The sequence below is a fragment of the Balaenoptera physalus genome (genome assembly GCF_965194825.1).
Source record: "Balaenoptera physalus genome assembly, contig: HAP1_SCAFFOLD_653, whole genome shotgun sequence".
NCBI lineage: Eukaryota > Metazoa > Chordata > Mammalia > Artiodactyla > Balaenopteridae > Balaenoptera > Balaenoptera physalus.
Window position 1 is genome coordinate 23,077 of NW_028126102.1, and position 26,352 is coordinate 49,428.

Genomic DNA, 26,352 nt, shown 5'->3' on the forward strand with positions numbered 1-26,352 from the left:
GTTTAGCTGCTTTTCACGGCTGTGTTTATGCCGCTTTACACCCACTTGACACACTAACAGAGAGATATCAATACATAGGTTTTAAGATTATTACTAGTCAGATATATTCTTGTGCGGTGAATCGGGCGTGTTGAGTCCAGTTCTCTGAGCAAGGAGTAGGTCTTGTCTATTACATATTGGGTTTATGGAACGGTATCTGAGCTAATTTGAAACTCTTGTTTTATGTATCACCCCACCTCACCTTTCCCGTTAAGCAGCCATAGTGTGTTTTCTGGATGTGTGACTCTGTTCTGTTTTGTAATTCAGTTCAAGTGTAACGGTTTTTACATTCCCTCTATAAGTGACACCTTATGAGAAGTGTCCTTTTCTGTGTGACTTATTTCACTTAGAATCGTCTTACCTAAATCCACTCATCATGCTGCTACTAGCCTTATGACATTGATTTCATGGCTGAGTGATATTCCATTGTACATAAGGACCACAACTTTTTTATCCATTTTTCGCTTTCCTGGGATATTTAAGGTGGAATGAAGTGGAGGTCCTTGTCAACAGAGCAGCCCTAAACTTTGGGGTGCTTGTGTCTTGCTGATTTTCAATTTTCCCACTTTATCCCCCCATGCGTGGAAGTGCCCTATGCTCTCTAAGCTGTGTTTTTTAGATGTTTCAGGACACACCGTACACTTCTCCAGAGTGGCTGTTGGCAATTTACATACCGCCCATCAGTGTAGCAAGGCTCCCATTTCTCCATGGCCTGTCCTGCATTTCTGGTTTTGACACTTTTTTCAGCATGGCCCTTTTGACCGATGGGAAGCGAGACTTCTTTGTAGCGCTGATTTGCCTTTCCAGGTTGCTTGGTTGGCCAAAAAGGGCGTATGCGTTTTTTCCTGAATATATTCAGGAAAAAACGCATACGCCCTTTTTGGCCAAGGGCATCATTGTCAACGTTTTGCCGCTTTTCACGTGCTTTAAAGGCGATTCGAATCTACCTCCTGAAATCTGTTTCCTGCAATTCTGCCTTGATTTCAAATCCTCTTCTTTGCCTTCCCTCAATATATTTGTGGACGAGAGTTATCATTTATAACTCTGCAGGTTTGTGAATCGCAGTGCCCAGAAGCTCCATTTTACAAGTCGCATTTTTGGGAGCTGGCCGCAAAAGCGCAGGATGGCTTCAGGCCCTGTTCTGGTTCCGGGGGGCAGGCTGAGCCTGTGGTTAATTCTTCTTCCTGATGGGAAAATAGAGTGACCTGTGCCTGTCCCAACACCAAGAGCTAGTCTCTCATTGGTTCCCCGTCTTCCCGTTCATCCTCAGGACAAATTGCAACCTGTACGGAACAGGAGGTTAAAGGTGCTGAGGCTCCAAGTAGGGAGGTTGCTAGTAAAGTGGCTGGAATGGCGAACCCGAGCACAAGGAGATGAGAAATGAGGTGCGTTTTAGAAACCTTTCCCCATCACACGGTGTACCATCTTCTGGGATTCTCATGCATGTTTTCGATGTAGGAAGATGCCCTTGAACCTGGAGATTTGGGACCCATGCGATGGGTAGCACGCAGTATTACTTTAAAGGGTCTGCGTTTGCTCACCCAACCTCACCAAACCTCTCAGCCCCAAGAGTGTCCACCCTTATGTCTCATCCAGCTGTGGGTCTAGATATGGTCAATCCAGGTTGCATCACAGCCCCTGAACGAATTGTGTAAGAATTTCTCTCTCTTTCCCTGTCTTTGTTTCATGGGTTTTTAAAAGTAATTTATTTTTAGAATGGGGTTTAGCTGCTTTTCACGGCTTTGTTTATGCCGCTTTACACCCACTTGACACACTAACAGAGAGATATCAATACATAGGTTTTAAGATTATTACTAGTCAGATATATTCTTGTGCGGTGAATCGGGCGTGTTGAGTCCAGTTCTCTGAGCAAGGAGTAGGTCTTGTCTATTACATATTGGGTTTATGGAACGGTATCTGAGCTAATTTGAAACTCTTGTTTTATGTATCACCCCACCTCACCTTTCCCGTTAAGCAGCCATAGTGTGTTTTCTGCATGTGTGACTCTGTTCTGTTTTGTAATTCAGTTCAAGTGTAACGGTTTTTACATTCCCTCTATAAGTGACACCTTATGAGAAGTGTCCTTTTCTGTGTGACTTATTTCACTTAGAATCGTCTTACCTAAATCCACTCATCATGCTGCTACTAGCCTTATGACATTGATTTCATGGCTGAGTGATATTCCATTGTACATAAGGACCACAACTTTTTTATCCATTTTTCGCTTTCCTGGGATATTTAAGGTGGAATGAAGTGGAGGTCCTTGTCAACAGAGCAGCCCTAAACTTTGGGGTGCTTGTGTCTTGCTGATTTTCAATTTTCCCACTTTATCCCCCCATGCGTGGAAGTGCCCTATGCTCTCTAAGCTGTGTTTTTTAGATGTTTCAGGACACACCATACACTTCTCCAGAGTGGCTGTTGGCAATTTACATCCCGCCCATCAGTGTAGCAAGGCTCCCATTTCTCCATGGCCTGTCCTGCATTTCTGGTTTTGACACTTTTTTCAGCATGGCCCTTTTGACCGATGGGAAGCGAGAATTCTTTGTAGCGCTGATTTGCCTTTCCAGGTTGCTTGGTTGGCCAAAAAGGGCGTATGCGTTTTTTCCTGAATATATTCAGGAAAAAACGCATACGCCCTTTTTGGCCAAGGGCATCATTGTCAACATTTTGCCGCTTTTCATGTGCTTTAAAGGCGATTCGAATCTACCTCCTGAAATCTGTTTCCTGCAATTCTGCCTTGATTTCAAATCCTCTTCTTTGCCTTCCCTCAATATATTTGTGGACGAGAGTTATCATTTATAACTCTGCAGGTTTGTGAATTGCAGTGCCCTGAAGCTCCATTTTACAAGTCGCTTTTTTGGGAGCTGGCCGCAAAAGCGCAGGATGGCTTCAGGCCCTGTTCTGGTTCCGCGGGTCAGGCTGAGCCTGTGGTTAATTCTTCTTCCTGATGGGAAAATAGAGTGACCTGTGCCTGTCCCAACACCAAGAGCTAGTCTCTCATTGGTTCCCCGTCTTCCCGTTCATCCTCAGGACAAATTGCAACCTGTACGGAACAGGAGGTTAAAGGTGCTGATGCTCCAAGTAGGGAGGTTGCTAGTAAAGTGGCTGGAATGGCGAACCCGAGCACAAGGAGATGAGAAATGAGGTGCGTTTTAGAAACCTTTCCCCATCACACGGTGTACCATCTTCTGGGATTCTCATGCATGTTTTCGATGTAGGAAGATGCCCTTGAACCTGGAGATTTGGGACCCATGCGATGGGTAGCACGCAGTATTACTTTAAAGGGTCTGCGTTTGCTCACCCAACCTCACCAAACCTCTCAGCCCCAAGAGTGTCCACCCTTATGTCTCATCCAGCTGTGGGTCTAGATATGGTCAATCCAGGTTGCATCACAGCCCCTGAACGAATTGTGTAAGAATTTCTCTCTCTTTCCCTGTCTTTGTTTCATGGGTTTTTAAAAGTAATTTATTTTTAGAATGGGGTTTAGCTGCTTTTCACGGCTGTGTTTATGCCGCTTTACACCCACTTGACACACTAACAGAGAGATATCAATACATAGGTTTTAAGATTATTACTAGTCAGATATATTCTTGTGCGGTGAATCGGGCGTGTTGAGTCCAGTTCTCTGAGCAAGGAGTAGGTCTTGTCTATTATATATTGGGTTTATGGAACGGTATCTGAGCTAATTTGAAACTCTTGTTTTATGTATCACCCCACCTCACCTTTCCCGTTAAGCAGCCATAGTGTGTTTTCTGCATGTGTGACTCTGTTCTGTTTTGTAATTCAGTTCAAGTGTAACGGTTTTTACATTCCCTCTATAAGTGACACCTTATGAGAAGTGTCCTTTTCTGTGTGACTTATTTCACTTAGAATCGTCTTACCTAAATCCACTCATCATGCTGCTACTAGCCTTATGACATTGATTTCATGGCTGAGTGATATTCCATTGTACATAAGGACCACAACTTTTTTATCCATTTTTCGCTTTCCTGGGATATTTAAGGTGGAATGAAGTGGAGGTCCTTGTCAACAGAGCAGCCCTAAACTTTGGGGTGCTTGTGTCTTGCTGATTTTCAATTTTCCCACTTTATCCCCCCATGCGTGGAAGTGCCCTATGCTCTCTAAGCTGTGTTTTTTAGATGTTTCAGGACACACCGTACACTTCTCCAGAGTGGCTGTTGGCAATTTACATCCCGCCCATCAGTGTAGCAAGGCTCCCATTTCTCCATGGCCTGTCCTGCATTTCTGGTTTTGACACTTTTTTCAGCATGGCCCTTTTGACCGATGGGAAGCGAGACTTCTTTGTAGCGCTGATTTGCCTTTCCAGGTTGCTTGGTTGGCCAAAAAGGGCGTATGCGTTTTTTCCTGAATATATTCAGGAAAAAACGCATACGCCCTTTTTGGCCAAGGGCATCATTGTCAACGTTTTGCCGCTTTTCACGTGCTTTAAAGGCGATTCGAATCTACCTCCTGAAATCTGTTTCCTGCAATTCTGCCTTGATTTCAAATCCTCTTCTTTGCCTTCCCTCAATATATTTGTGGACGAGAGTTATCATTTATAACTCTGCAGGTTTGTGAATTGCAGTGCCCAGAAGCTCCATTTTACAAGTCGCTTTTTTGGGAGCTGGCCGCAAAAGCGCAGGATGGCTTCAGGCCCTGTTCTGGTTCCGGGGGGCAGGCTGAGCCTGTGGTTAATTATTCTTCCTGATGGGAAAATAGAGTGACCTGTGCCTGTCCCAACACCAAGAGCTAGTCTCTCATTGGTTCCCCGTCTTCCCGTTCATCCTCAGGACAAATTGCAACCTGTACGGAACAGGAGGTTAAAGGTGCTGATGCTCCAAGTAGGGAGGATGCTAGTAAAGTGGCTGGAATGGCGAACCCGAGCACAAGGAGATGAGAAATGAGGTGCGTTTTAGAAACCTTTCCCCATCACACGGTGTACCATCTTCTGGGATTCTCATGCATGTTTTCGATGTAGGAAGATGCCCTTGAACCTGGAGATTTGGGACCCATGCGATGGGTAGCACGCAGTATTACTTTAAAGGGTCTGCGTTTGCTCACCCAACCTCACCAAACCTCTCAGCCCCAAGAGTGTCCACCCTTATGTCTCATCCAGCTGTGGGTCTAGATATGGTCAATCCAGGTTGCATCACAGCCCCTGAACGAATTGTGTAAGAATTTCTCTCTCTTTCCCTGTCTTTGTTTCATGGGTTTTTAAAAGTAATTTATTTTTATAATGGGGTTTAGCTGCTTTTCACGGCTGTGTTTATGCCGCTTTACACCCACTTGACACACTAACAGAGAGATATCAATACATAGGTTTTAAGATTATTACTAGTCAGATATATTCTTGTGCGGTGAATCGGGCGTGTTGAGTCCAGTTCTCTGAGCAAGGAGTAGGTCTTGTCTATTACATATTGGGTTTATGGAACGGTATCTGAGCTAATTTGAAACTCTTGTTTTATGTATCACCCCACCTCACCTTTCCCGTTAAGCAGCCATAGTGTGTTTTCTGCATGTGTGACTCTGTTCTGTTTTGTAATTCAGTTCAAGTGTAACGGTTTTTACATTCCCTCTATAAGTGACACCTTATGAGAAGTGTCCTTTTCTGTGTGACTTATTTCACTTAGAATCGTCGTACCTAAATCCACTCATCATGCTTCTACTAGCCTTATGACATTGATTTCATGGCTGAGTGATATTCCATTGTACATAAGGACCACAACTTTTTTATCCATTTTTCGCTTTCCTGGGATATTTAAGGTGGAATGAAGTGGAGGTCCTTGTCAACAGAGCAGCCCTAAACTTTGGGGTGCTTGTGTCTTGCTGATTTTCAATTTTCCCACTTTATCCCCCCATGCGTGGAAGTGCCCTATGCTCTCTAAGCTGTGTTTTTTAGATGTTTCAGGACACACCGTACACTTCTCCAGAGTGGCTGTTGGCAATTTACATCCCGCCCATCAGTGTAGCAAGGCTCCCATTTCTCCATGGCCTGTCCTGCATTTCTGGTTTTGACACTTTTTTCAGCATGGCCCTTTTGACCGATGGGAAGCGAGAATTCTTTGTAGCGCTGATTTGCCTTTCCAGGTTGCTTGGTTGGCCAAAAAGGGCGTATGCGTTTTTTCCTGAATATATTCAGGAAAAAACGCATACGCCCTTTTTGGCCAAGGGCATCATTGTCAACATTTTGCCGCTTTTCATGTGCTTTAAAGGCGATTCGAATCTACCTCCTGAAATCTGTTTCCTGCAATTCTGCCTTGATTTCAAATCCTCTTCTTTGCCTTCCCTCAATATATTTGTAGACGAGAGTTATCATTTATAACTCTGCAGGTTTGTGAATTGCAGTGCCCAGAAGCTCCATTTTACAAGTCGCTTTTTTGGGAGCTGGCCGCAAAAGCGCAGGATGGCTTCAGGCCCTGTTCTGGTTCCGGGGGGCAGGCTGAGCCTGTGGTTAATTCTTCTTCCTGATGGGAAAATAGAGTGACCTGTGCCTGTCCCAACACCAAGAGCTAGTCTCTCATTGGTTCCCCGTCTTCCCGTTCATCCTCAGGACAAATTGCAACCTGTACGGAACAGGAGGTTAAAGGTGCTGATGCTCCAAGTAGGGAGGTTGCTAGTAAAGTGGCTGGAATGGCGAACCCGAGCACAAGGAGATGAGAAATGAGGTGCGTTTTAGAAACCTTTCCCCATCACACGGTGTACCATCTTCTGGGATTCTCATGCATGTTTTCGATGTAGGAAGATGCCCTTGAACCTGGAGATTTGGGACCCATGCGATGGGTAGCACGCAGTATTACTTTAAAGGGTCTGCGTTTGCTCACCCAACCTCACCAAACCTCTCAGCCCCAAGAGTGTCCACCCTTATGTCTCATCCAGCTGTGGGTCTAGATATGGTCAATCCAGGTTGCATCACAGCCCCTGAACGAATTGTGTAAGAATTTCTCTCTCTTTCCCTGTCTTTGTTTCATGGGTTTTTAAAAGTAATTTATTTTTAGAATGGGGTTTAGCTGCTTTTCACGGCTGTGTTTATGCCGCTTTACACCCACTTGACACACTAACAGAGAGATATCAATAAATAGGTTTTAAGATTATTGCTAATCAGATATATTCTTGTGCGGTGAATCGGGCGTGTTGAGTCCAGTTCTCTGAGCAAGGAGTAGGTCTTGTCTGTTACATATTGGGTTTATGGAACGGTATCTGAGCTAATTTGAAACTCTTGTTTTATGTATCACCCCACCTCACCTTTCCCGTTAAGCAGCCATAGTGTGTTTTCTGGATGTGTGACTCTGTTCTGTTTTGTAATTCAGTTCAAGTGTAACGGTTTTTACATTCCCTCTATAAGTGACACCTTATGAGAAGTGTCCTTTTCTGTGTGACTTATTTCACTTAGAATCGTCTTACCTAAATCCACTCATCATGCTGCTACTAGCCTTATGACATTGATTTCATGGCTGAGTGATATTCCATTGTACATAAGGACCACAACTTTTTTATCCATTTTTCGCTTTCCTGGGATATTTAAGGTGGAATGAAGTGGAGGTCCTTGTCAACAGAGCAGCCCTAAACTTTGGGGTGCTTGTGTCTTGCTGATTTTCAATTTTCCCACTTTATCCCCCCATGCGTGGAAGTGCCCTATGCTCTCTAAGCTGTGTTTTTTAGATGTTTCAGGACACACCGTACACTTCTCCAGAGTGGCTGTTGGCAATTTACATCCCGCCCATCAGTGTAGCAAGGCTCCCATTTCTCCATGGCCTGTCCTGCATTTCTGGTTTTGACACTTTTTTCAGCATGGCCCTTTTGACCGATGGGAAGCGAGACTTCTTTGTAGCGCTGATTTGCCTTTCCAGGTTGCTTGGTTGGCCAAAAAGGGCGTATGCGTTTTTTCCTGAATATATTCAGGAAAAAACGCATACGCCCTTTTTGGCCAAGGGCATCATTGTCAACGTTTTGCCGCTTTTCACGTGCTTTAAAGGCGATTCGAATCTACCTCCTGAAATCTGTTTCCTGCAATTCTGCCTTGATTTCAAATCCTCTTCTTTGCCTTCCCTCAATATATTTGTGGACGAGAGTTATCATTTATAACTCTGCAGGTTTGTGAATTGCAGTGCCCAGAAGCTCCATTTTACAAGTCGCTTTTTTGGGAGCTGGCCGCAAAAGCGCAGGATGGCTTCAGGCCCTGTTCTGGTTCCGGGGGGCAGGCTGAGCCTGTGGTTAATTCTTCTTCCTGATGGGAAAATAGAGTGACCTGTGCCTGTCCCAACACCAAGAGCTAGTCTCTCATTGGTTCCCCGTCTTCCCGTTCATCCTCAGGACAAATTGCAACCTGTACGGAACAGGAGGTTAAAGGTGCTGATGCTCCAAGTAGGGAGGTTGCTAGTAAAGTGGCTGGAATGGCGAACCCGAGCACAAGGAGATGAGAAATGAGGTGCGTTTTAGAAACCTTTCCCCATCACACGGTGTACCATCTTCTGGGATTCTCATGCATGTTTTCGATGTAGGAAGATGCCCTTTAACCTGGAGATTTGGGACCCATGCGATGGGTAGCACGCAGTATTACTTTAAAGGGTCTGCGTTTGCTCACCCAACCTCACCAAACCTCTCAGCCCCAAGAGTGTCCACCCTTATGTCTCATCCAGCTGTGGGTCTAGATATGGTCAATCCAGGTTGCATCACAGCCCCTGAACGAATTGTGTAAGAATTTCTCTCTCTTTCCCTGTCTTTGTTTCATGGGTTTTTAAAAGTAATTTATTTTTATAATGGGGTTTAGCTGCTTTTCACGGCTGTGTTTATGCCGCTTTACACCCACTTGACACACTAACAGAGAGATATCAATAAATAGGTTTTAAGATTATTACTAGTCAGATATATTCTTGTGCGGTGAATCGGGCGTGTTGAGTCCAGTTCTCTGAGCAAGGAGTAGGTCTTGTCTATTACATATTGGGTTTATGGAACGGTATCTGAGCTAATTTGAAACTCTTGTTTTATGTATCACCCCACCTCACCTTTCCCGTTAAGCAGCCATAGTGTGTTTTCTGCATGTGTGACTCTGTTCTGTTTTGTAATTCAGTTCAAGTGTAACGGTTTTTACATTCCCTCTATAAGTGACACCTTATGAGAAGTGTCCTTTTCTGTGTGACTTATTTCACTTAGAATCGTCTTACCTAAATCCACTCATCATGCTGCTACTAGCCTTATGACATTGATTTCATGGCTGAGTGATATTCCATTGTACATAAGGACCACAACTTTTTTATCCATTTTTCGCTTTCCTGGGATATTTAAGGTGGAATGAAGTGGAGGTCCTTGTCAACAGAGCAGCCCTAAACTTTGGGGTGCTTGTGTCTTGCTGATTTTCAATTTTCCCACTTTATCCCCCCATGCGTGGAAGTGCCCTATGCTCTCTAAGCTGTGTTTTTTAGATGTTTCAGGACATACCGTACACTTCTCCAGAGTGGCTGTTGGCAATTTACATCCCGCCCATCAGTGTAGCAAGGCTCCCATTTCTCCATGGCCTGTCCTGCATTTCTGGTTTTGACACTTTTTTCAGCATGTCCCTTTTGACCGATGGGAAGCGAGACTTCTTTGTAGCGCTGATTTGCCTTTCCAGGTTGCTTGGTTGGCCAAAAAGGGCGTATGCGTTTTTTCCTGAATATATTCAGGAAAAAACGCATACGCCCTTTTTGGCCAAGGGCATCATTGTCAACGTTTTGCCGCTTTTCACGTGCTTTAAAGGCGATTCGAATCTACCTCCTGAAATCTGTTTCCTGCAATTCTGCTTTGATTTCAAATCCTCTTCTTTGCCTTCCCTCAATATATTTGTGGACGAGAGTTATCATTTATAACTCTGCAGGTTTGTGAATTGCAGTGCCCAGAAGCTCCATTTTACAAGTCGCTTTTTTGGGAGCTGGCCGCAAAAGCGCAGGATGGCTTCAGGCCCTGTTCTGGTTCCGGGGGGCAGGCTGAGCCTGTGGTTAATTCTTCTTCCTGATGGGAAAATAGAGTGACATGTGCCTGTCCCAACACCAAGAGCTAGTCTCTCATTGGTTCCCCGTCTTCCCGTTCATCCTCAGGACAAATTGCAACCTGTACGGAACAGGAGGTTAAAGGTGCTGAGGCTCCAAGTAGGGAGGTTGCTAGTAAAGTGGCTGGAATGGCGAACCCGAGCACAAGGAGATGAGAAATGAGGTGCGTTTTAGAAACCTTTCCCCATCACACGGTGTACCATCTTCTGGGATTCTCATGCATGTTTTCGATGTAGGAAGATGCCCTTGAACCTGGAGATTTGGGACCCATGCGATGGGTAGCACGCAGTATTACTTTAAAGGGTCTGCGTTTGCTCACCCAACCTCACCAAACCTCTCAGCCCCAAGAGTGTCCACCCTTATGTCTCATCCAGCTGTGGGTCTAGATATGGTCAATCCAGGTTGCATCACAGCCCCTGAACGAATTGTGTAAGAATTTCTCTCTCTTTCCCTGTCTTTGTTTCATGGGTTTTTAAAAGTAATTTATTTTTAGAATGGGGTTTAGCTGCTTTTCACGGCTGTGTTTATGCCGCTTTACACCCACTTGACACACTAACAGAGAGATATCAATACATAGGTTTTAAGATTATTACTAGTCAGATATATTCTTGTGCGGTGAATCGGGCGTGTTGAGTCCAGTTCTCTGAGCAAGGAGTAGGTCTTGTCTATTACATATTGGGTTTATGGAACGGTATCTGAGCTAATTTGAAACTCTTGTTTTATGTATCACCCCACCTCACCTTTCCCGTTAAGCAGCCATAGTGTGTTTTCTGCATGTGTGACTCTGTTCTGTTTTGTAATTCAGTTCAAGTGTAACGGTTTTTACATTCCCTCTATAAGTGACACCTTATGAGAAGTGTCCTTTTCTGTGTGACTTATTTCACTTAGAATCGTCGTACCTAAATCCACTCATCATGCTGCTTCTAGCCTTATGATATTGATTTCATGGCTGAGTGATATTCCATTTTACATAAGGACTACAACTTTTTTATCCATTTTTCGCTTTCCTGGGATATTTAAGGTGGAATGAAGTGGAGGTCCTTGTCAACAGAGCAGCCCTAAACTTTGGGGTGCTTGTGTCTTGCTGATTTTCAATTTTCCCACTTTATCCCCCCATGCGTGGAAGTGCCCTATGCTCTCTAAGCTGTGTTTTTTAGATGTTTCAGGACACACCGTACACTTCTCCAGAGTGGCTGTTGGCAATTTACATCCCGCCCATCAGTGTAGCAAGGCTCCCATTTCTCCATGGCCTGTCCTGCATTTCTTGTTTTGACACTTTTTTCAGCATGGCCCTTTTGACCGATGGGAAGCGAGACTTCTTTGTAGTGCTGATTTGCCTTTCCAGGTTGCTTGGTTGGCCAAAAAGGGCGTATGCGTTTTTTCCTGAATATATTCAGGAAAAAACGCATACGCCCTTTTTGGCCAAGGGCATCATTGTCAACGTTTTGCCGCTTTTCACGTGCTTTAAAGGCGATTCGAATCTACCTCCTGAAATCTGTTTCCTGCAATTCTGCCTTGATTTCAAATCCTCTTCTTTGCCTTCCCTCAATATATTTGTGGACGAGAGTTATCATTTATAACTGTGCAGGTTTGTGAATTGCAGTGCCCAGAAGCTCCATTTTACAAGTCGCTTTTTTGGGAGCTGGCCGCAAAAGCGCAGGATGGCTTCAGGCCCTGTTCTGGTTCCGCGGGTCAGGCTGAGCCTGTGGTTAATTCTTCTTCCTGATGGGAAAATAGAGTGACCTGTGCCTGTCCCAACACCAAGAGCTAGTCTCTCATTGGTTCCCCGTCTTCCCGTTCATCCTCAGGACAAATTGCAACCTGTACGGAACAGGAGGTTAAAGGTGCTGAGGCTCCAAGTAGGGAGATTGCTAGTAAAGTGGCTGGAATGGCGAACCCGAGCACAAGGAGATGAGAAATGAGGTGCGTTTTAGAAACCTTTCCCCATCACACGGTGTACCATCTTCTGGGTTTCTCATGCATGTTTTCGATGTAGGAAGATGCCCTTGAACCTGGAGATTTGGGACCCATGCGATGGGTAGCACGCAGTATTACTTTAAAGGGTCTGCGTTTGCTCACCCAACCTCACCAAACCTCTGAGCCCCAAGAGTGTCCACCCTTATGTCTCATCCAGCTGTGGGTCTAGATATGGTCAATCCAGGTTGCATCACAGCCCCTGAACGAATTGTGTAAGAATTTCTCTCTCTTTCCCTGTCTTTGTTTCATGGGTTTTTAAAAGTAATTTATTTTTAGAATGGGGTTTAGCTGCTTTTCACGGCTGTGTTTATGCCGCTTTACACCCACTTGACACACTAACAGAGAGATATCAATAAATAGGTTTTAAGATTATTGCTAGTCAGATATATTCTTGTGCGGTGAATCGGGCGTGTTGAGTCCAGTTCTCTGAGCAAGGAGTAGGTCTTGTCTATTACATATTGGGTTTATGGAACGGTATCTGAGCTAATTTGAAACTCTTGTTTTATGTATCACCCCACCTCACCTTTCCCGTTAAGCAGCCATAGTGTGTTTTCTGCATGTGTGACTCTGTTCTGTTTTGTAATTCAGTTCAAGTGTAACGGTTTTTACATTCCCTCTATAAGTGACACCTTATGAGAAGTGTCCTTTTCTGTGTGACTTATTTCACTTAGAATCGTCTTACCTAAATCCACTCATCATGCTGCTACTAGCCTTATGACATTGATTTCATGGCTGAGTGATATTCCATTGTACATAAGGACCACAACTTTTTTATCCATTTTTCGCTTTCCTGGGATATTTAAGGTGGAATGAAGTGGAGGTCCTTGTCAACAGAGCAGCCCTAAACTTTGGGGTGCTTGTGTCTTGCTGATTTTCAATTTTCCCACTTTATCCCCCCATGCGTGGAAGTGCCCTATGCTCTCTAAGCTGTGTTTTTTAGATGTTTCAGGACACACCATACACTTCTCCAGAGTGGCTGTTGGCAATTTACATCCCGCCCATCAGTGTAGCAAGGCTCCCATTTCTCCATGGCCTGTCCTGCATTTCTGGTTTTGACACTTTTTTCAGCATGGCCCTTTTGACCGATGGGAAGCGAGAATTCTTTGTAGCGCTGATTTGCCTTTCCAGGTTGCTTGGTTGGCCAAAAAGGGCGTATGCGTTTTTTCCTGAATATATTCAGGAAAAAACGCATACGCCCTTTTTGGCCAAGGGCATCATTGTCAACATTTTGCCGCTTTTCATGTGCTTTAAAGGCGATTCGAATCTACCTCCTGAAATCTGTTTCCTGCAATTCTGCCTTGATTTCAAATCCTCTTCTTTGCCTTCCCTCAATATATTTGTGGACGAGAGTTATCATTTATAACTCTGCAGGTTTGTGAATTGCAGTGCCCTGAAGCTCCATTTTACAAGTCGCTTTTTTGGGAGCTGGCCGCAAAAGCGCAGGATGGCTTCAGGCCCTGTTCTGGTTCCGCGGGTCAGGCTGAGCCTGTGGTTAATTCTTCTTCCTGATGGGAAAATAGAGTGACCTGTGCCTGTCCCAACACCAAGAGCTAGTCTCTCATTGGTTCCCCGTCTTCCCGTTCATCCTCAGGACAAATTGCAACCTGTACGGAACAGGAGGTTAAAGGTGCTGATGCTCCAAGTAGGGAGGTTGCTAGTAAAGTGGCTGGAATGGCGAACCCGAGCACAAGGAGATGAGAAATGAGGTGCGTTTTAGAAACCTTTCCCCATCACACGGTGTACCATCTTCTGGGATTCTCATGCATGTTTTCGATGTAGGAAGATGCCCTTGAACCTGGAGATTTGGGACCCATGCGATGGGTAGCACGCAGTATTACTTTAAAGGGTCTGCGTTTGCTCACCCAACCTCACCAAACCTCTCAGCCCCAAGAGTGTCCACCCTTATGTCTCATCCAGCTGTGGGTCTAGATATGGTCAATCCAGGTTGCATCACAGCCCCTGAACGAATTGTGTAAGAATTTCTCTCTCTTTCCCTGTCTTTGTTTCATGGGTTTTTAAAAGTAATTTATTTTTAGAATGGGGTTTAGCTGCTTTTCACGGCTGTGTTTATGCCGCTTTACACCCACTTGACACACTAACAGAGAGATATCAATACATAGGTTTTAAGATTATTACTAGTCAGATATATTCTTGTGCGGTGAATCGGGCGTGTTGAGTCCAGTTCTCTGAGCAAGGAGTAGGTCTTGTCTATTATATATTGGGTTTATGGAACGGTATCTGAGCTAATTTGAAACTCTTGTTTTATGTATCACCCCACCTCACCTTTCCCGTTAAGCAGCCATAGTGTGTTTTCTGCATGTGTGACTCTGTTCTGTTTTGTAATTCAGTTCAAGTGTAACGGTTTTTACATTCCCTCTATAAGTGACACCTTATGAGAAGTGTCCTTTTCTGTGTGACTTATTTCACTTAGAATCGTCTTACCTAAATCCACTCATCATGCTGCTACTAGCCTTATGACATTGATTTCATGGCTGAGTGATATTCCATTGTACATAAGGACCACAACTTTTTTATCCATTTTTCGCTTTCCTGGGATATTTAAGGTGGAATGAAGTGGAGGTCCTTGTCAACAGAGCAGCCCTAAACTTTGGGGTGCTTGTGTCTTGCTGATTTTCAATTTTCCCACTTTATCCCCCCATGCGTGGAAGTGCCCTATGCTCTCTAAGCTGTGTTTTTTAGATGTTTCAGGACACACCGTACACTTCTCCAGAGTGGCTGTTGGCAATTTACATCCCGCCCATCAGTGTAGCAAGGCTCCCATTTCTCCATGGCCTGTCCTGCATTTCTGGTTTTGACACTTTTTTCAGCATGGCCCTTTTGACCGATGGGAAGCGAGACTTCTTTGTAGCGCTGATTTGCCTTTCCAGGTTGCTTGGTTGGCCAAAAAGGGCGTATGCGTTTTTTCCTGAATATATTCAGGAAAAAACGCATACGCCCTTTTTGGCCAAGGGCATCATTGTCAACGTTTTGCCGCTTTTCACGTGCTTTAAAGGCGATTCGAATCTACCTCCTGAAATCTGTTTCCTGCAATTCTGCCTTGATTTCAAATCCTCTTCTTTGCCTTCCCTCAATATATTTGTGGACGAGAGTTATCATTTATAACTCTGCAGGTTTGTGAATTGCAGTGCCCAGAAGCTCCATTTTACAAGTCGCTTTTTTGGGAGCTGGCCGCAAAAGCGCAGGATGGCTTCAGGCCCTGTTCTGGTTCCGGGGGGCAGGCTGAGCCTGTGGTTAATTCTTCTGCCTGATGGGAAAATAGAGTGACCTGTGCCTGTCCCAACACCAAGAGCTAGTCTCTCATTGGTTCCCCGTCATCCCGTTCATCCTCAGGACAAATTGCAACCTGTACGGAACAGGAGGTTAAAGGTGCTGATGCTCCAAGTAGGGAGGTTGCTAGTAAAGTGGCTGGAATGGCGAACCCGAGCACAAGGAGATGAGAAATGAGGTGCGTTTTAGAAACCTTTCCCCATCACACGGTGTACCATCTTCTGGGATTCTCATGCATGTTTTCGATGTAGGAAGATGCCCTTTAACCTGGAGATTTGGGACCCATGCGATGGGTAGCACGCAGTATTACTTTAAAGGGTCTGCGTTTGCTCACCCAACCTCACCAAACCTCTCAGCCCCAAGAGTGTCCACCCTTATGTCTCATCCAGCTGTGGGTCTAGATATGGTCAATCCAGGTTGCATCACAGCCCCTGAACGAATTGTGTAAGAATTTCTCTCTCTTTCCCTGTCTTTGTTTCATGGGTTTTTAAAAGTAATTTATTTTTATAATGGGGTTTAGCTGCTTTTCACGGCTGTGTTTATGCCGCTTTACACCCACTTGACACACTAACAGAGAGATATCAATAAATAGGTTTTAAGATTATTACTAGTCAGATATATTCTTGTGCGGTGAATCGGGCGTGTTGAGTCCAGTTCTCTGAGCAAGGAGTAGGTCTTGTCTATTACATATTGGGTTTATGGAACGGTATCTGAGCTAATTTGAAACTCTTGTTTTATGTATCACCCCACCTCACCTTTCCCGTTAAGCAGCCATAGTGTGTTTTCTGCATGTGTGACTCTGTTCTGTTTTGTAATTCAGTTCAAGTGTAACGGTTTTTACATTCCCTCTATAAGTGACACCTTATGAGAAGTGTCCTTTTCTGTGTGACTTATTTCACTTAGAATCGTCTTACCTAAATCCACTCATCATGCTGCTACTAGCCTTATGACATTGATTTCATGGCTGAGTGATATTCCATTGTACATAAGGACCACAACTTTTTTATCCATTTTTCGCTTTCCTGGGATATTTAAGGTGGAATGAAGTGGAGGTCCTTGTCAACAGAGCAGCCCTAAACTTTGGGGTGCTTGTGTCTTGCTGATTTTCAATTTTCCCACTTTATCCCCCCATGCGTGGAAGTGCCCTATGCTCTCTAAGCTGTGTTTTTTAGATGTTTCAGGACACACCGTACACTTCTCCAGAGTGGCTGTTGGCAATTTACATCCCGCCCATCAGTGTAGCAAGGCTCCCATTTCTCCATGGCCTGTCCTGCATTTCTTGTTTTGACACTTTTTTCAGCATGGCCCTTTTGACCGATGGGAAGCGAGACTTCTTTGTAGTGCTGATTTGCCTTTCCAGGTTGCTTGGTTGGCCAAAAAGGGCGTATGCGTTTTTTCCTGAATATATTCAGGAAAAAACGCATACGCCCTTTTTGGCCAAGGGCATCATTGTCAACGTTTTGCCGCTTTTCACGTGCTTTAAAGGCGATTCGAATCTACCTCCTGAAATCTGTTTCCTGCAATTCTGCCTTGATTTCAAATCCTCTTCTTTGCCTTCCCTCAATATATTTGTGGACGAGAGTTATCATTTATAACTGTGCAGGTTTGTGAATTGCAGTGCCCAGAAGCTCCATTTTACAAGTCGCTTTTTTGGGAGCTGGCCGCAAAAGCGCAGGATGGCTTCAGGCCCTGTTCTGGTTCCGCGGGTCAGGCTGAGCCTGTGGTTAATTCTTCTTCCTGATGGGAAAATAGAGTGACCTGTGCCTGTCCCAACACCAAGAGCTAGTCTCTCATTGGTTCCCCGTCTTCCCGTTCATCCTCAGGACAAATTGCAACCTGTACGGAACAGGAGGTTAAAGGTGCTGAGGCTCCAAGTAAGGAGATTGCTAGTAAAGGGGCTGGAATGGCGAACCCGAGCACAAGGAGATGAGAAATGAGGTGCGTTTTAGAAACCTTTCCCCATCACACGGTGTACCATCTTCTGGGTTTCTCATGCATGTTTTCGATGTAGGAAGATGCCCTTGAACCTGGAGATTTGGGACCCATGCGATGGGTAGCACGCAGTATTACTTTAAAGGGTCTGCGTTTGCTCACCCAACCTCACCAAACCTCTCAGCCCCAAGAGTGTCCACCCTTATGTCTCATCCAGCTGTGGGTCTAGATATGGTCAATCCAGGTTGCATCACAGCCCCTGAACGAATTGTGTAAGAATTTCTCTCTCTTTCCCTGTCTTTGTTTCATGGGTTTTTAAAAGTAATTTATTTTTAGAATGGGGTTTAGCTGCTTTTCACGGCTGTGTTTATGCCGCTTTACACCCACTTGACACACTAACAGAGAGATATCAATAAATAGGTTTTAAGATTATTGCTAGTCAGATATATTCTTGTGCGGTGAATCGGGCGTGTTGAGTCCAGTTCTCTGAGCAAGGAGTAGGTCTTGTCTATTACATATTGGGTTTATGGAACGGTATCTGAGCTAATTTGAAACTCTTGTTTTATGTATCACCCCACCTCACCTTTCCCGTTAAGCAGCCATAGTGTGTTTTCTGCATGTGTGACTCTGTTCTGTTTTGTAATTCAGTTCAAGTGTAACGGTTTTTACATTCCCTCTATAAGTGACACCTTATGAGAAGTGTCCTTTTCTGTGTGACTTATTTCACTTAGAATCGTCTTACCTAAATCCACTCATCATGCTGCTACTAGCCTTATGACATTGATTTCATGGCTGAGTGATATTCCATTGTACATAAGGACCACAACTTTTTTATCCATTTTTCGCTTTCCTGGGATATTTAAGGTGGAATGAAGTGGAGGTCCTTGTCAACAGAGCAGCCCTAAACTTTGGGGTGCTTGTGTCTTGCTGATTTTCAATTTTCCCACTTTATCCCCCCATGCGTGGAAGTGCCCTATGCTCTCTAAGCTGTGTTTTTTAGATGTTTCAGGACACACCGTACACTTCTCCAGCGTGGCTGTTGGCAATTTACATCCCGCCCATCAGTGTAGCAAGGCTCCCATTTCTCCATGGCCTGTCCTGCATTTCTGGTTTTGACACTTTTTTCAGCATGGCCCTTTTGACCGATGGGAAGCGAGACTTCTTTGTAGCGCTGATTTGCCTTTCCAGGTTGCTTGGTTGGCCAAAAAGGGCGTATGCGTTTTTTCCTGAATATATTCAGGAAAAAACGCATACGCCCTTTTTGGCCACGGGCATCATTGTCAACGTTTTGCCGCTTTTCACGTGCTTTAAAGGCGATTCGAATCTACCTCCTGAAATCTGTTTCCTGCAATTCTGCCTTGATTTCAAATCCTCGTCTTTGCCTTCCCTCAATATATTTGTGGACGAGAGTTATCATTTATAACTGTGCAGGTTTGTGAATTGCAGTGCCCAGAAGCTCCATTTTACAAGTCGCTTTTTTGGGAGCTGGCCGCAAAAGCGCAGGATGGCTTCAGGCCCTGTTCTGGTTCCGCGGGTCAGGCTGAGCCTGTGGTTAATTCTTCTTCCTGATGGGAAAATAGAGTGACCTGTGCCTGTCCCAACACCAAGAGCTAGTCTCTCATTGGTTCCCCGTCTTCCCGTTCATCCTCAGGACAAATTGCAACCTGTACGGAACAGGAGGTTAAAGGTGCTGAGGCTCCAAGTAGGGAGATTGCTAGTAAAGTGGCTGGAATGGCGAACCCGAGCACAAGGAGATGAGAAATGAGGTGCGTTTTAGAAACCTTTCCCCATCACACGGTGTACCATCTTCTGGGTTTCTCATGCATGTTTTCGATGTAGGAAGATGCCCTTGAACCTGGAGATTTGGGACCCATGCGATGGGTAGCACGCAGTATTACTTTAAAGGGTCTGCGTTTGCTCACCCAACCTCACCAAACCTCTCAGCCCCAAGAGTGTCCACCCTTATGTCTCATCCAGCTGTGGGTCTAGATATGGTCAATCCAGGTTGCATCACAGCCCCTGAACGAATTGTGTAAGAATTTCTCTCTCCTTCCCTGTCTTTGTTTCATGGGTTTTTAAAAGTAATTTATTTTTAGAATGGGGTTTAGCTGCTTTTCACGGCTGTGTTTATGCCGCTTTACACCCACTTGACACACTAACAGAGAGATATCAATAAATAGGTTTTAAGATTATTGCTAGTCAGATATATTCTTGTGCGGTGAATCGGGCGTGTTGAGTCCAGTTCTCTGAGCAAGGAGTAGGTCTTGTCTATTACATATTGGGTTTATGGAACGGTATCTGAGCTAATTTGAAACTCTTGTTTTATGTATCACCCCACCTCACCTTTCCCGTTAAGCAGCCATAGTGTGTTTTCTGCATGTGTGACTCTGTTCTGTTTTGTAATTCAGTTCAAGTGTAACGGTTTTTACATTCCCTCTATAAGTGACACCTTATGAGAAGTGTCCTTTTCTGTGTGACTTATTTCACTTAGAATCGTCTTACCTAAATCCACTCATCATGCTGCTACTAGCCTTATGACATTGATTTCATGGCTGAGTGATATTCCATTGTACATAAGGACCACAACTTTTTTATCCATTTTTCGCTTTCCTGGGATATTTAAGGTGGAATGAAGTGGAGGTCCTTGTCAACAGAGCAGCCCTAAACTTTGGGGTGCTTGTGTCTTGCTGATTTTCAATTTTCCCACTTTATCCCCCCATGCGTGGAAGTGCCCTATGCTCTCTAAGCTGTGTTTTTTAGATGTTTCAGGACACACCGTACACTTCTCCAGAGTGGCTGTTGGCAATTTACATCCCGCCCATCAGTGTAGCAAGGCTCCCATTTCTCCATGGCCTGTCCTGCATTTCTGGTTTTGACACTTTTTTCAGCATGGCCCTTTTGACCGATGGGAAGCGAGACTTCTTTGTAGCGCTGATTTGCCTTTCCAGGTTGTTTGGTTGGCCAAAAAGGGCGTATGCGTTTTTTCCTGAATATATTCAGGAAAAAACGCATACGCCCTTTTTGGCCAAGGACATCATTGTCAACGTTTTGCCGCTTTTCACGTGCTTTAAAGGCGATTCGAATCTACCTCCTGAAATCTGTTTCCTGCAATTCTGCCTTGATTTCAAATCCTCTTCTTTGCCTTCCCTCAATATATTTGTGGACGAGAGTTATCATTTATAACTCTGCAGGTTTGTGAATTGCAGTGCCCAGAAGCTCCATTTTACAAGTCGCTTTTTTGGGAGCTGGCCGCAAAAGCGCAGGATGGCTTCAGGCCCTGTTCTGGTTCCGGGTGGCAGGCTGAGCCTGTGGTTAATTCTTCTTCCTGATGGGAAAATAGAGTGACCTGTGCCTGTCCCAATACCAAGAGCTAGTCTCTCATTGGTTCCCCGTCTTCCCGTTCATCCTCAGGACAAATTGCAACCTGTACGGAACAGGAGGTTAAAGGTGCTGATGCTCCAAGTAGGGAGGTTGCTAGTAAAGTGGCTGGAATGGCGAACCCGAGCACAAGGAGATGAGAAATGAGGTGCGTTTTAGAAACCTTTCCCCATCACACGGTGTACCATCTTCTGGGATTCTCATGCATGTTTTCGATGTAGGAAGATGCCCTTGAACCCGGAGATTTGGGACCCATGCGATGGGTAGCACGCAGTATTACTTTAAAGGGTCTGCGTTTGCTCACCCAACCTCACCAAACCTCTCAGCCCCAAGAGTGTCCACCCTTATGTCTCATCCAGCTGTGGGTCTAGATATGGTCAATCCAGGTTGCATCACAGCCCCTGAACGAATTGTGTAAGAATTTCTCTCTCTTTCCCTGTCTTTGTTTCATGGGTTTTTAAAAGTAATTTATTTTTAGAATGGGGTTTAGCTGCTTTTCACGGCTGTGTTTATGCCGCTTTACACCCACTTGACACACTAACAGAGAGATATCAATAAATAGGTTTTAAGATTATTGCTAGTCAGATATATTCTTGTGCGGTGAATCGGGCGTGTTGAGTCCAGTTCTCTGAGCAAGGAGTAGGTCTTGTCTATTACATATTGGGTTTATGGAACGGTATCTGAGCTAATTTGAAACTCTTGTTTTATGTATCACCCCACCTCACCTTTCCCGTTAAGCAGCCATAGTGTGTTTTCTGCATGTGTGACTCTGTTCTGTTTTGTAATTCAGTTCAAGTGTAACGGTTTTTACATTCCCTCTATAAGTGACACCTTATGAGAAGTGTCCTATTCTGTGTGACTTATTTCACTTAGAATCGTCTTACCTAAATCCACTCATCATGCTGCTACTAGCCTTATGACATTGATTTCATGGCTGAGTGATATTCCATTGTACATAAGGACCACAACTTTTTTATCCATTTTTCGCTTTCCTGGGATATTTAAGGTGGAATGAAGTGGAGGTCCTTGTCAACAGAGCAGCCCTAAACTTTGGGGTGCTTGTGTCTTGCTGATTTTCAATTTTCCCACTTTATCCCCCCATGCGTGGAAGTGCCCTATGCTCTCTAAGCTGTGTTTTTTAGATGTTTCAGGACACACCGTACACTTCTCCAGAGTGGCTGTTGGCAATTTACATCCTGCCCATCAGTGTAGCAAGGCTCCCATTTCTCCATGGCCTGTCCTGCATTTCTGGTTTTGACACTTTTTTCAGCATGGCCCTTTTGACCGATGGGAAGCGAGACTTCTTTGTAGCGCTGATTTGCCTTTCCAGGTTGCTTGGTTGGCCAAAAAGGGCGTATGCGTTTTTTCCTGAATATATTCAGGAAAAAACGCATACGCCCTTTTTGGCCAAGGGCATCATTGTCAACGTTTTGCCGCTTTTCACGTGCTTTAAAGGCGATTCGAATCTACCTCCTGAAATCTGTTTCCTGCAATTCTGCCTTGATTTCAAATCCTCTTCTTTGCCTTCCCTCAATATATTTGTGGACGAGAGTTATCATTTATAACTCTGCAGGTTTGTGAATTGCAGTGCCCAGAACCTCCATTTTACAAGTCGCTTTTTTGGGAGCTGGCCGCAAAAGCGCAGGATGGCTTCAGGCCCTGTTCTGGTTCCGGGGGGCAGGCTGAGCCTGTGGTTAATTCTTCTTCCTGATGGGAAAATAGAGTGACCTGTGCCTGTCCCAACACCAAGAGCTAGTCTCTCATTGGTTCCCCGTCTTCCCGTTCATCCTCAGGACAAATTGCAACCTGTACGGAACAGGAGGTTAAAGGTGCTGATGCTCCAAGTAGGGAGGTTGCTAGTAAAGTGGCTGGAATGGCGAACCCGAGCACAAGGAGATGAGAAATGAGGTGCGTTTTAGAAACATTTCCCCATCACACGGTGTACCATCTTCTGGGATTCTCATGCATGTTTTCGATGTAGGAAGATGCCCTTGAACCTGGAGATTTGGGACCCATGCGATGGGTAGCACGCAGTATTTTAAAGGGTCTGCGTTTGCTCACCCAACCTCACCAAACCTCTCAGCCCCAAGAGTGTCCACCCTTATGTCTCATCCAGCTGTGGGTCTAGATATGGTCAATCCAGGTTGCATCACAGCCCCTGAACGAATTGTGTAAGAATTTCTCTCTCTTTCCCTGTCTTTGTTTCATGGGTTTTTAAAAGTAATTTATTTTTAGAATGGGGTTTAGCTGCTTTTCACGGCTGTGTTTATGCCGCTTTACACCCACTTGACACACTAACAGAGAGATATCAATAAATAGGTTTTAAGATTATTGCTAGTCAGATATATTCTTGTGCGGTGAATCGGGCGTGTTGAGTCCAGTTCTCTGAGCAAGGAGTAGGTCTTGTCTATTACATATTGGGTTTATGGAACGGTATCTGAGCTAATTTGAAACTCTTGTTTTATGTATCACCCCACCTCACCTTTCCCGTTAAGCAGCCATAGTGTGTTTTCTGCATGTGTGACTCTGTTCTGTTTTGTAATTCAGTTCAAGTGTAACGGTTTTTACATTCCCTCTATAAGTGACACCTTATGAGAAGTGTCCTTTTCTGTGTGACTTATTTCACTTAGAATCGTCTTACCTAAATCCACTCATCATGCTGCTACTAGCCTTATGACATTGATTTCATGGCTGAGTGATATTCCATTGTACATAAGGACCACAACTTTTTTATCCATTTTTCGCTTTCCTGGGATATTTAAGGTGGAATGAAGTGGAGGTCCTTGTCAACAGAGCAGCCCTAAACTTTGGGGTGCTTGTGTCTTGCTGATTTTCAATTTTCCCACTTTATCCCCCCATGCGTGGAAGTGCCCTATGCTCTCTAAGCTGTGTTTTTTAGATGTTTCAGGACACACCGTACACTTCTCCAGAGTGGCTGTTGGCAATTTACATCCTGCCCATCAGTGTAGCAAGGCTCCCATTTCTCCATGTCCTGTCCTGCATTTCTGGTTTTGACACTTTTTTCAGCATGGCCCTTTTGACCGATGGGAAGCGAGACTTCTTTGTAGCGCTGATTTGCCTTTCCAGGTTGCTTGGTTGGCCAAAAAGGGCGTATGCGTTTTTTCCTGAATATATTCAGGAAAAAACGCATACGCCCTTTTTGGCCAAGGGCATCATTGTCAACGTTTTGCCGCTTTTCACGTGCTTTAAAGGCGATTCGAATCTACCTCCTGAAATCTGTTTCCTGCAATTCTGCCTTGATTTCAAATCCTCTTCTTTGCCTTCCCTCAATATATTTGTGGACGAGAGTTATCATTTATAACTCTGCAGGTTTGTGAATTGCAGTGCCCAGAAGCTCCATTTTACAAGTCGCTTTTTTGGGAGCTGGCCGCAAAAGCGCAGGATGGCTTCAGGCCCTGTTCTGGTTCCGGGGGGCAGGCTGAGCCTGTGGTTAATTCTTCTTCCTGATGGGAAAATAGAGTGACCTGTGCCTGTCCCAACACCAAGAGCTAGTCTCTCATTGGTTCCCCGTCTTCCCGTTCATCCTCAGGACAAATTGCAACCTGTACGGAACAGGAGGTTAAAGGTGCTGAGGCTCCAAGTAGGGAGATTGCTAGTAAAGTGGCTGGAATGGCGAACCCGAGCACAAGGAGATGAGAAATGAGGTGCGTTTTAGAAACCTTTCCCCATCACACGGTGTACCATCTTCTGGGTTTCTCATGCATGTTTTCGATGTAGGAAGATGCCCTTGAACCTGGAGATTTGGGACCCATGCGATGGGTAGCACGCAGTATTACTTTAAAGGGTCTGCGTTTGCTCACCCAACCTCACCAAACCTCTCAGCCCCAAGAGTGTCCACCCTTATGTCTCATCCAGCTGTGGGTCTAGATATGGTCAATCCAGGTTGCATCACAGCCCCTGAACGAATTGTGTAAGAATTTCTCTCTCTTTCCCTGTCTTTGTTTCATGGGTTTTTAAAAGTAATTTATTTTTAGAATGGGGTTTAGCTGCTTTTCACGGCTGTGTTTATGCCGCTTTACACCCACTTGACACACTAACAGAGAGATATCAATAAATAGGTTTTAAGATTATTGCTAGTCAGATATATTCTTGTGCGGTGAATCGGGCGTGTTGAGTCCAGTTCTCTGAGCAAGGAGTAGGTCTTGTCTATTACATATTGGGTTTATGGAACGGTATCTGAGCTAATTTGAAACTCTTGTTTTATGTATCACCCCACCTCACCTTTCCCGTTAAGCAGCCATAGTGTGTTTTCTGCATGTGTCACTCTGTTCTGTTTTGTAATTCAGTTCAAGTGTAACGGTTTTTACATTCCCTCTATAAGTGACACCTTATGAGAAGTGTCCTTTTCTGTGTGACTTATTTCACTTAGAATCGTCTTACCTAAATCCACTCATCATGCTGCTACTAGCCTTATGACATTGATTTCATGGCTGAGTGATATTCCATTGTACATAAGGACCACAACTTTTTTATCCATTTTTCGCTTTCCTGGGATATTTAAGGTGGAATGAAGTGGAGGTCCTTGTCAACAGAGCAGCCCTAAACTTTGGGGTGCTTGTGTCTTGCTGATTTTCAATTTTCCCACTTTATCCCCCCATGCGTGGAAGTGCCCTATGCTCTCTAAGCTGTGTTTTTTAGATGTTTCAGGACACACCGTACACTTCTCCAGAGTGGCTGTTGGCAATTTACATCCCGCCCATCAGTGTAGCAAGGCTCCCATTTCTCCATGGCCTGTCCTGCATTTCTGGTTTTGACACTTTTTTCAGCATGGCCCTTTTGACCGATGGGAAGCGAGACTTCTTTGTAGCGCTGATTTGCCTTTCCAGGTTGCTTGGTTGGCCAAAAAGGGCGTATGCGTTTTTTCCTGAATATATTCAGGAAAAAACGCATACGCCCTTTTTGGCCAAGGGCATCATTGTCAACGTTTTGCCGCTTTTCATGTGCTTTAAAGGCGATTCGAATCTACCTCCTGAAATCTGTTTCCTGCAATTCTGCCTTGATTTCAATTCCTCGTCTTTGCCTTCCCTCAATATATTTGTGGACGAGAGTTATCATTTATAACTGTGCAGGTTTGTGAATTGCAGTGCCCTGAAGCTCCATTTTACAAGTCGCTTTTTCGGGAGCTGGCCGCAAAAGCGCAGGATGGCTTCAGGCCCTGTTCTGGTTCCGGGGGGCAGGCTGAGCCTGTGGTTAATTCTTCTTCCTGATGGGAAAATAGAGTGACCTGTGCCTGTCCCAACACCAAGAGCTAGTCTCTCATTGGTTCCCCGTCTTCCCGTTCATCCTCAGGACAAATTGCAACCTGTACGGAACAGGAGGTTAAAGGTGCTGAGGCTCCAAGTAGGGAGATTGCTAGTAAAGTGGCTGGAATGGCGAACCCGAGCACAAGGAGATGAGAAATGAGGTGCGTTTTAGAAACCTTTCCCCATCACACGGTGTACCATCTTCTGGGTTTCTCATGCATGTTTTCGATGTAGGAAGATGCCCTTGAACCTGGAGATTTGGGACCCATGCGATGGGTAGCACGCAGTATTACTTTAAAGGGTCTGCGTTTGCTCACCCAACGTCACCAAACCTCTCAGCCCCAAGAGTGTCCACCCTTATGTCTCATCCAGCTGTGGGTCTAGATATGGTCAATCCAGGTTGCATCACAGCCCCTGAACGAATTGTGTAAGAATTTCTCTCTCTTTCCCTG